The sequence below is a fragment of the Podarcis erhardii genome, assembly GCF_964252035.2.
Source record: "Podarcis erhardii genome assembly, chromosome: 5".
Taxonomy (NCBI): domain Eukaryota; kingdom Metazoa; phylum Chordata; class Lepidosauria; order Squamata; family Lacertidae; genus Podarcis; species Podarcis erhardii.
In genome coordinates this window covers 77,175,374-77,185,973 of record NC_138509.1, presented here as the reverse complement: position 1 = coordinate 77,185,973, position 10,600 = coordinate 77,175,374, and the positions used below count along the sequence as shown (strand labels likewise).

Genomic DNA, 10,600 nt, shown 5'->3' with positions numbered 1-10,600 from the left:
TGTGTGTGCGCGCGCGCGCGCGCTTTGAGTCTTCTTCTGCCTGCAGACAAGAAATGAAAGCAATATCCTGTCCTTGCATCTGAATGTAATGGCAAACCTTGGTTTGCTGCTCACCAGGAAGTCAGTTGTGGAACTGGAGCATGTGAGGGAGAAGAAAGACAGAGGTGCACAAGCACAAATACTGTAGCCAAACCATGGTTTGCCACTACATGTGAACCAAGCCCAAGTGTCTTGGAAGCATTCACTTGCGATACACACCATGTTCACCAAAAACAATTGATGCAAGTACTGTACATGATGCACCAAATCCTGTCAAAAAGCTTGCATACCAAAGAACATTCTATACTTGATGTATTCCATGAATACAATACAGTGGTACCTCTGGTTACGTAATTAATTAGTTCCAGAGGTCCATTCTTAACCTGAAACTGTTCTTAACCTGAAGCACCACTTTAGCTAATGGGGCCTCCTGCTGCTGCCGTGCCGCCGCCATGCAATTTCTGTTCTCATCCTGAAGCAAAGTTCTTAACCAGAGGGAATATTTCTGGGTTAGCGGAGTCTGTAACCTGAAGTGAATGTAACCTGAAGCGAACGTAACCTGAAGCGTATGTAACCCGAGGTACCACTGTAAATGTATAAAGAAAAGCTGTCAGCACTCTGAACAGAATGAACATGCCTTAGAACTGCACCTGGGATATGAAGAGTTTGACCAGGCAACAGGTGTTTGGGCGGCAAAGGATTGTTATCTCTCTTCCATGAATTTTGAAGGAGCTGCAGAACAAGAGACTTTGAGCTATGCCTTAAGAAGTCTTCCTAATCTATTTTTTACATAGGAGGCAAGCCAAGTAAACAAAATGATTAGTGTTATTTCATGACAGCTTACTGAAAATAGATGAATATTGTGCAGAAATCAAAGGCAAATTCCACAAGGGCACCTTAACAATCCAAACAATGCACAGGAACGTGTCACTGAGACTTACTGGCTTGACCATGGATCAAAGAGTTTGTGTTGCAATCGGGCTGAAAGGGGTTGCAACATTCACCACCTCTATTTCAGCAAGTCAAAATGGGCACAGTCCCACATGAGAACCACCTTACCTTCCTTTACATCAACTTGATGTTTCTTGTTTCAACCCCACCAAGTCAGAAGGAACACCAAGGATATAAAGAGAGGAACTGAGACTGCGACCTTATGCATACTTACCTAGGGGTAATCCCTTTTGAACACAGCATAACTGGACTTCTGAGTAAGCAAGCACAAGATTGCACCATGAAGGGATCAAAGAGTTCCTCAATCCCTTTGATGGTACCATAAAGACAATACAATCTCTTCTCCATCAGTTCTAGAATAATTGCACCAGCTGCAGTCAAGGACTCCCTCCTGAATGGCAAACAATTGCTAGGATGCACTGATCACTGGATCATTTTAGTGGATTGGAATAAACCACCACGGCACAGAAGGGGCTAATTGTGTTTTTGGAAGCATGAAAATAAAGAAACTGTTAATTAAAATTCCTCCAAATGCAGCTGGAAATAGAGTGGGAAGAATCCTCCAAACTAGGGGTGAGGAACTTCTGACCCACAAGCCAAATTTGGCCCAAAAAGCTTCACCCATTTGGCTCACCAGGCCCTTTCCACCAAAGCATGCCCAATGCTATCTCACCTTTTGCCATATGTGGGGGCAGGTATGCAGCAGGTAAGGATATGACTCCACAGGAACAACCAGGAGGTTAAAGTGAGCTCCTAGTCGTTCCACTGCAAGCAGGTTTCACTTCCAGAGCAGATCAACTGATTGGTGCTGACAGGGAGCCCCACTGGGATCAGCTGCACTGGGGAGTTTCAGTCTAAAAGGTCTAAAATACTCAGAATAAATAAATTATATAATGTCTAGGGGGGCCAGCTAAATCATGGCAAGATTCAATATTTTATGTTGAGTCTGGAAACCAAGAAAGCAGAGATGAGACATTCAAGCGGATTATTCTAAGTACTACAAAACTTAAATAACTGGCTTCTACTTGATTTCCCCTTCCCTCTTTATCACCTTTTCCTTTTAGACTATTTCTGTGGGGTGGGGATATCTTGTTTTAAATCTGTGTGCTGCACTTATTAAATGATAACCACTGTATAAAGTATTATTGTGAAAACTATTATTAATAATAAAACTGGTTGACAGGAATAGTCAATAAGTGTTCTGTATAAGATTATATATATATATATATATATATATATATATATATATAGGGGCTGATTTAGGTGAAATAAGGAACTGTGTCAAGAGAAGAGCTTGACACTAATTGATATTTCAAGTCAAATAAAAAGTGGTCAGTCTTGATCACTGAGGATAGTGGAATGCTAGGGCAACGTCTCAGTGTTGGACCCTTATCACGATCCAGTTCTTTGTGTATTTCATTTGGCACTTGGGTTATTTTAAAATATCATTGTGCAATGGAATATGTTAATAGTTTGAATTTAGAGGCACTCCCTTACAGGATGTTCCACTACGGAGATAGAAATTGCAAGAGAAATGCTAATCTGATATCGAAAATTGTTGAGCCAATTTCAGAGATTAAGCCTTTTATCTCTTTTTTTAAAGTTATTAATTTCTCGCTCATGAGTGATTGGACTTGGGAAACTCACCACGACAGATTCTGCTTTGAATATCTCCTCTTCCAAATTAGCTTTTCTCTCAGATGAAATCATGATTTAGAAATCTCTCAGGTCCATGATGCTGCTGATGAGAAGAGCCTTGATCTAATGTAGGTACTTAAATAATTACATTTTTCTTATTTCTTATTCTAACATGACAGTCTACATAAATGCGCCCAGGTAAGTGCTCTGTCACTAAGTAGTACTAAGCATTAGTACTGCTGGATGAAGGCAAATAATTAGGAAACGAAATTAAAGGGACATATCACATTACCTGCACAATATCTTTCTAAAATCCACTTTGGGACATTTTCATGAGCTACTCCATCTTGACAATATTTATTTTTTTTTCTCCTTGTGGAAAAGGTACAAGGCAAGGAGGGTGGGGAAATGAGGACGACGACTATGGAGGAAGCTTTGTGCAAATAGAATCTGTGGTGTAGATCCAAGAAGTGACTTTCCAGCATTGGAAGGGCCCAATTCCTTTTTGAGATGAGCACAAGGCTGCACCCCATTCCCAGGAAGCAGGAACGGCAGTTAATTCAAGGTGTGAAGCAACTTGTGAACATGAGGCGGACTGAGGCAGCCGCCTCAGGTGGCGGAATCTCAAGAGGCAACACCCCACCCCCACCCCATGGGCTGTTCTCCACCCCTGCCACTGCTGCCAGAGAAGTGAGAAGAAGAACCTGCAACATCTTCCGGTGAGATCTCGCGAGATCTTGAGCTCACATGAGATCTTAACACTGCCATCACTTCTCCTCACTTCTCCGGGGGGCGGGGGCACACTCCAGCTGACACCACTAGAGAAGCAGGGAGCAGTGACTGTGGCTTCTTGGTTCCAGTGAAATCTCACAGACTTCTCACGAGATCTCACCGTAACCCAGAAGCTGCAGGTGAAGCCACACAACCCTGGTATATATAGATCTCACCGTAACCCAGAAGCTGCAGGTGAAGCCACACAACCCTGAGGCTTTGGCCTCAGGTGGCAAAATGGGATGGGGCATCCCTGTTGTGAAGATATCCCCTAAGGCCAGGGGTAGGGATTCTGCGGTCTCCCAGATTTCCTGGAATACAAACTCTCACCATCCCTTAATCCTTGTTTCTGCTGTCTGGGGCTAATGGGACTTGGAGTCCAACAATATTTGGAGGACCACATGTTCCCCACCCCTGCCTTAGGCGAAGACAGGGGTAGCCAATGTGATGCTCTCCAGATGTTGCAAATGACAACTCCTAACATCCCTGATTATTGGCCATGCTGGCTGGTCTTGTTGGGAGTAGAAGTTCATATCAGGATGGCACCATGTTGGCTATAAGAGAAGAGTGATTTGTCCAAGGCCATGAATAGCTAAGGTGGGAATAAACCCAGTTCCATGGTTTCTCTAGCTACTGGGACTATGTTGGCTCCAAGTAGTTAGGAATATTAAATCTGAGATCGCCGTGGCTATTACTGCTATGGATAGCAGCCAGATCACTAGTAGGCCATTAAAACAAAACATATTTTGAAAGGAAAAAGAAACCACTATGATAGCTGCTTTCCTAAGAAAGAGTGATGTTTGAAGATGTCCGCCCTTTGATTTCATTTCTCAGACGTGTGTCCCTGCAGGTACCCTCATTCTATCAAACGAGTGTTATTACTTACATGAATATGGGCTGTGGGTCCCTGCCTTTTGGAAACCCTGCTTTAAAGAGAACTGGCTGCTTTTATATGTACAGCTGTGATTTCATCTATAGGTTGTGTGCAACATAAATATATAGCATTTTCCTTTAATAGACTCCAGAAATCCCTGTTGCCAGCAGTAAATTTTCAGGCCGAGATAACACATTTAGGGGGGAAATGCTTAGCTTGTATTTATTTCAGATGCTTAGAATTTTCTCTCTGGTTGTGTTATCTTTTAGTGACTTTCCCAGAGTTGTGTGCAAGCGAACTTTATTTGTTGCTGTCAGAGACACAAAGCCCTTAAGCAATCATAAATGTCGAGTCTAAGAGCGATGAACATTCAGACGTTTTCTCACATTACAGCTGCTGCCAACTGCTGATGTAGAGGGGAAAAAATGAAGCACATTAAGCACCTAAGAATTAAAAATAAATTATGTATAACATAGGCCAGGCGCTCATATAAAAAGCATTATTAATGCCTGTGTTGTGTGCAACAGTTCAGCTCCAATCATGTTTTATTATGATAGTCTCAGTATGTTTTGTACTGAGTTTCAAGACACCTGGAAATAAAATGGCTTCGGTTCTGAATGAGCTAATACAGTATATCCCCAGAAGAACAATCGTTTACCATGCAGCCAATTTTGTTTTTATTTTATTTTTACCCAGCGCTTGCTTGCTTCCTCCATTTTTTTTTATTATCCCTAAATAATAATAAAAAATAAAAAGTGAATGTTTCATTTCTCTCTCCTCCTCCGTCTCAAAGGACCTGATCTGTAAAGCAGTAAAGCCCATGGAAGCAGAACTCATCGGCAGGTTCCTATTGGGAAAACCTGCATGCTTTGTTGCTACAGTGGAAATGGCTGACTCCTCCCTTCCGTGCAAGGCAGCTGTATCCTGCATACTCTATAAAATAATTGTGCATTCTTCAGGGCTGGAACAAGCCCATCAGATGATTCCCATTGAGGTGCTAAGTTCAGAGTAGTTGGATTTCCTTTGCAATCAAATGAAGAAATAAATATAAACAATACAAATTCAAGTATTAGTATTAGTACAGTGGTACCTCGGGTTACATACACTTCAGGTTACATACGCTTCAGGTTACAGACTCCGCTAACCCAGAAATAGTGCTTCAGTTTAAGAAATCTGCTTCAGGATAAGAACAGAAATCAGGCTCTGGCGGTGTGACAGCAGCAGGAGGCCCCATTAGCTAAAGTGGTGCTTCAGGTTAAGAACAGTTTCAGGTTAAGAACAGACCTCCGGAACGAATTAAGTACTTAACCCGAGGTACCACTGTATTATTATTAAGCAGCAAAGGGCAGAGCACTATCAAGAACTGTATTCATGATGAAACATGGTATCCAACACAGCAATTGACAGCATCCAGATGTCCCTCCCTCCCTTGACAAGCTGAAGAACATCATCAACTCCCAGGCACGTGGGAAAACTGCAGGACAGTGTGGAATCCCAACAGAAGTGCTGAAAGCCAGCCTCAATCCCTCCCTCATGACACACCGCCATGGCCTCCTCTTGCAGGGTTGGGGAAAAGGATTCGTGCCACAAGATATGCGTGACTCCGGCATTGTGATGCCCTATAACAGGCACGTCCAACTCCCAAGAGATTGCGATCCCTTCACAGTATTAAAAAAACTGGCAGTGATCTACCCATTGTCATTGGAGGATGGACCAGAGTTGTTGAGATTTTTTTTAGGGAGCAAGTTGTTGAGCTATAAGGACAACGGTGATTGTAACAACTACCATGGTGGAATATCCCTTCTGAGTACTGTGGGATTACAGTTACAGTGGTACCTCAGGTTACATACGCTTCAGGTTACATACACCTCAGGTTACAGACTCCGCTAACCCAGAAATAGTACCTCGGGTTAAGAACTTTGCTTCAGGATGAGAACAGAAATCATGCTCCAGCGGCACGGCGGCAACAGGAGGCCCCATTAGCTAAAGTGGGGCTTCAGGTTAAGAACAGTTTCAGATTAAGAACGGACCTCCAGAACGAATTAAGTACTTAACCCGAGGTACCACTGTACTTGCTGACAGGGTCTATCCCAAGTCACAATGTAGCTTTCGAGCTGAGAGGTCAACATTTGACCTGATTTTCTCACTGTTCCAGTGCAGGAGAACTACCAAGAGCATCGCCTTCGTAGACCTGATGAAGGACTTTGACCTTGTCAGCTGAAAAGGACTCTTCACGTAGCTCAACGAGATAGGATGCCCTCCTCCTCTGACTAATACATTTAACAAACCATTGTTGTTGTTTAGTCGTTTTTAGTCGTTTAGTTGTGTCCAACTCTTTGTGACCCCATGGACCAGAGCACGCCAGGCGCTTCTGTCTTCCACTACCTCCCGCAGTTTAGTCAAACTCATGCTGGTAGCTTCGAGAACACTATCCAACCATCTCGTCCTTAACAAACCATAGACTATTATAATGCTAAGAGATAACCAATGTGAAGTAAGGCATAGAATCACAGAATTGTAGAGCTGGACGGGTCACCTTTTCCAACCTTCCTGCAATGTTGGAATCTCAACTAAAACTCAACTAAAGTATCCATGACAGATAAACTGAACTGCAAAGATAGAAACCTGTTTGAGTTTCCTACAAAAGTTAGTAAGGTAAATGCTCGAGCCTGCCATTGATGGTGTAGCAGTGTAAGTACAGTAGACTATGTATTATTCATCCTATTTTGGGGCCTCAGTAAACATCCCATATTGCCAAAATGGACTTTCTTCCAAGTGATCTATCACTTTCTCTGAATTTTTACCTGGAATGATGTGTTTTATGTAATAGGTAAGACTTATGTGTCAAGTGACTAATAAAATCACCATCATCGACCTTGTGCAGGTGGTGCCCAAGAAGGTAGCCCATAAATTGGTTTACAGACAAACTCAAAGTTTAGAATAGTGGTTTTCAAGCTTTCTCTCTTCCAGAAAACCTTTTCATAGTAACTATAAGATTAGGGTTAGGACAGGAGAAGGCCAGTGGGGCCTGGTGAATGGCAACAAATGTTCTTTGATAGTCTGTGGCAAACCTCTAACAGTAGCTAGAGAACCCACAACTTCCAACACAGTCTCTTCCACTGTCCCACAGCTAGTATCCTGAGGACATTAGCCTTCATGTTTAGCCTAAATACTTTCTCTTGTAATTTAAGCTGAGTGATCCAGGTCTTGTCTTCTGGGTCCTATCCTCTGCGGGAGATTTCTTCCTCATCCCTTATGCCTAATGAGACTAAAGCTTCTTAGTTTGGAACCTGGGGTTTGACTGCATGCTTTTGACCACCAGTTATTTCTCCCCTCGTATGCCAGATTGCTTGTGACACACTTTTACAGTACTGGCAAAGGAAAAACTGACTGAATTCATCCAGCACCGAATGGGGAGTTAGCTGGTAGTTGTGCCCTCAAACTCGCAAATCTTGGAGTTGCCCTCGTACAAGTTCTGGGGTTGAACTGAGGCGTGGTGACAAAGAAGAAATATTACAGGCTGGTCTAATCTGCAGGAGAGCTGGGAACTTCTTCGCACTCAGGTCAATGGGTTGCATTCAGACAGGTCGTATGTTGCGAAAGGTGTGATATAATCTCCCTGCAGGTTTGTCCACAGTACAATGTGATCACATAACACAATCATGACACAATATGCAGACTAAAGCCAGATGGGTAGGGAGACAAACTACCCTAGAAGGAGCATGAGAGGTACTGCCCCTCCCTTAACATCCCACACACCCCAATTGCCAGTGTACAAATGATTCCCACCCACCCCCCAGCTTCTTGAGGCCCCACTGAGTATAAATCAAGTTATAATTGTTTTAAAGGCCCATGGTTTCAGTCATAAAGAAAAGGAAGTGGTTTTCAACAGTTGTGCCTGACAGAAAGCTACCCCACATTTTAAATGTTACATCGTTCTCTGAGTTGTGTGCAGGGCCGGCGCAAAGGTATAGGTGGCCTGAGGCAAGCAGCAGGAGCCACCCCCCAACTCTTCTTTTCCTCTTCCTGTTCTCCCCTTCTCCTAGCTCCGTTTATATGTATTTTATTTCATTGCTGCATTAGTGGCAGGAGCAAAAACTAGTTCTCCTCCTCCTTTCCTTTCCTCTTATTCTGAAAAAAAACACCGAGATCCAGTCTTGTGCACCACAGGGGCCTGACTGGGCCTCTTTCTGGGGAATACACTTGTTTGGGATCCACTGGGTCCCTATCCATCCCACCCTGAAATGCCCCATTGTGGGTTCTCATGACAGACACATGAAACACAGTTTAAGGTAGTGTGCCTAGGGAGCTCTGAGAAATGCAATCTTCCCAGAGTGATCAGCTTCCCCCTCCTACTTAGTCACAGTCTTGTCCTCTTGAACTCAGAAGGGAGGTGGATGGGAACAGCTCTAGAATTAGATGGCTTTGCCTGTCATTGGCTCCTGTGCCACCTACATTTGCTCTGCCTTCTTTCTGCCCTACCTGTCCCAATGGGCACCACCCACCACTGGAAGCCTCTGTCCTTTTGCATGACTGCAATGTGGCCTGTACAATGGTTAGAGCAGCATCCTTTGCCTCACCTGCTAGTATGAATATTTTCCACTGGGAAATTCAACCCCCAGACTGAAAAATATTCCCCTTCCAGGAAACAGGACTCCCCCTGCTTACCTTTCCCTCTCTTATATATTATGTTTCAGTGCATGATTCTAAGTAGGAACAAACGAGTTTTGTCTACTATCAAATTAAACATACTGCTACTGCCTTGGGTCAAACCTACACAGCAGCTGAACAGGAAAGTCACTTTCTTAAAAAGAAAAAGAAAAGAAAGAGAGAGGTCTGGTTTCATCATTCTGCCTTTAGCTACAAATGCCAATTTGGTGTGTTTGAACAGAATGAGTCAGTGATTGCCAGAAAGCCTCTTTGCTATTGGAGACAGGACAGGCACTAGCATAAAATGTGCTCAGACTGCATTCCCTCAAGCTTGAACCATTAGATTGACAAACACCGGAGGACTTCGGGCAAGGGAATGCATAGAATGACCTTTGTCAACCTGGTGCCAATCTCAACGCTTTGGCCTACTGCACTCATTGGCCCCAGTGAGCAATGTCGATAGTCAGGAATGAGGGGAGATGTAGCCCAAAACCTCTGAAAGACCCCCGGTTTGGTTGAGGAGGGCCTGCAACTATAGATTTGTAACCCTGGGGTTCTACTTATCAACATGAGCCAAAATGACCCTAGGCTGTACTGGAAGTGACCTCTGTGGCAATTTAGTTTCAAGAAAGACTGCTGGGAATTCAGCTTGCAGCATCTAACCCATTTCCAAAAATATATTTTTAGTTATTTACATGTAAAGTTTGATCATGCTTTCGCAAAAGAATTCACACAACAACAATAAAAAAGCACAGCACACATCTAAGCTCAAAACCACCTGTATTGACTTGAGTGCTTCTCTTGCCCCATGCCAGGGCAAGTATTATTTCCTTAACAGATTCATCAGTAAGATGTAAGACCCCTGCAGAATCAGACGAAAGGCCTATGTCAGCCTTCGTTCAAACATTTTGAAGGCAGCAGGTTGGCATGGGCTGACCCAGTAGAGGGTGTAGTTGTGCCACTCACCTGACCTTCGACCTACTCCATCACGGCAGTATACTGAGATGGAGAGAGAGGGGCTGGCATGGTGAAAACACACTGGTGGAGCCAATCTGGTGCTCTTGCTGCCGTGTTAGCACTGCACCAATCTTTCCAACACCACATCCACTCTCTGTATGCTGCAGTGACTCTGCTGGATGGAGGTCAGGAGAAAGGCACAGCCACGCCATGCCTCCAGCTACTAGGCTGGCCTGGGTAGTCCAGCCTCCTGTTTTCTACACTGGCTGACCAGATACCTCTGGAAATCTCACCAGAAGGACATGGAGGTAACCACACATTCCAGTTTGTCATTCCCAGCAACTGGTATTCAGAAGCATGCTGTCTCTGATGCTGGAGATAACATGGGGCCATAATGACCAGTAGCCGTTGATAACGCTATCCTGCACGTATTCAATGCCAACTCCCGCTTCCTAATCATGAAGAGGGTTTTTGTTTTGTTTTGTTTTGTTTTGAGCTCTCAAATACTGCCATTGTACAGAACGGGAAAGGATTCTGAGTTCAATAAGGATTTGGTTCTGTTGAGGTTTGTATCCAAATAGCTCCTTTGCAAAAAGCCAGAGTCTGAAGTCAGCACAGCACAGCCTTGGGAAGGATTAACAGGCGTGATCATTAAGTGGCCTTATCTTTTCATGCCTTTGGCTTGTAAATCTATATTGCTAAGATCCCGAAGCAGAGAAA

The 10,600-nt window shown here is 43.8% G+C and overlaps 1 long non-coding RNA gene across 1 annotated transcript; it reads right to left on the bottom strand.

Moving 5' to 3' along the window:
* Window positions 1-4,556: 4,556 nt before the first annotated feature.
* Window positions 4,557-9,784, bottom strand: LOC309342949. Its single transcript, XR_014157045.1, has 2 exons — window positions 9,702-9,784; window positions 4,557-4,679 (listed from the first exon to the last, which is right to left on the bottom strand). It is a non-coding gene; the product is annotated as an uncharacterized lncRNA (long non-coding RNA).
* Window positions 9,785-10,600: the final 816 nt, after the last annotated feature.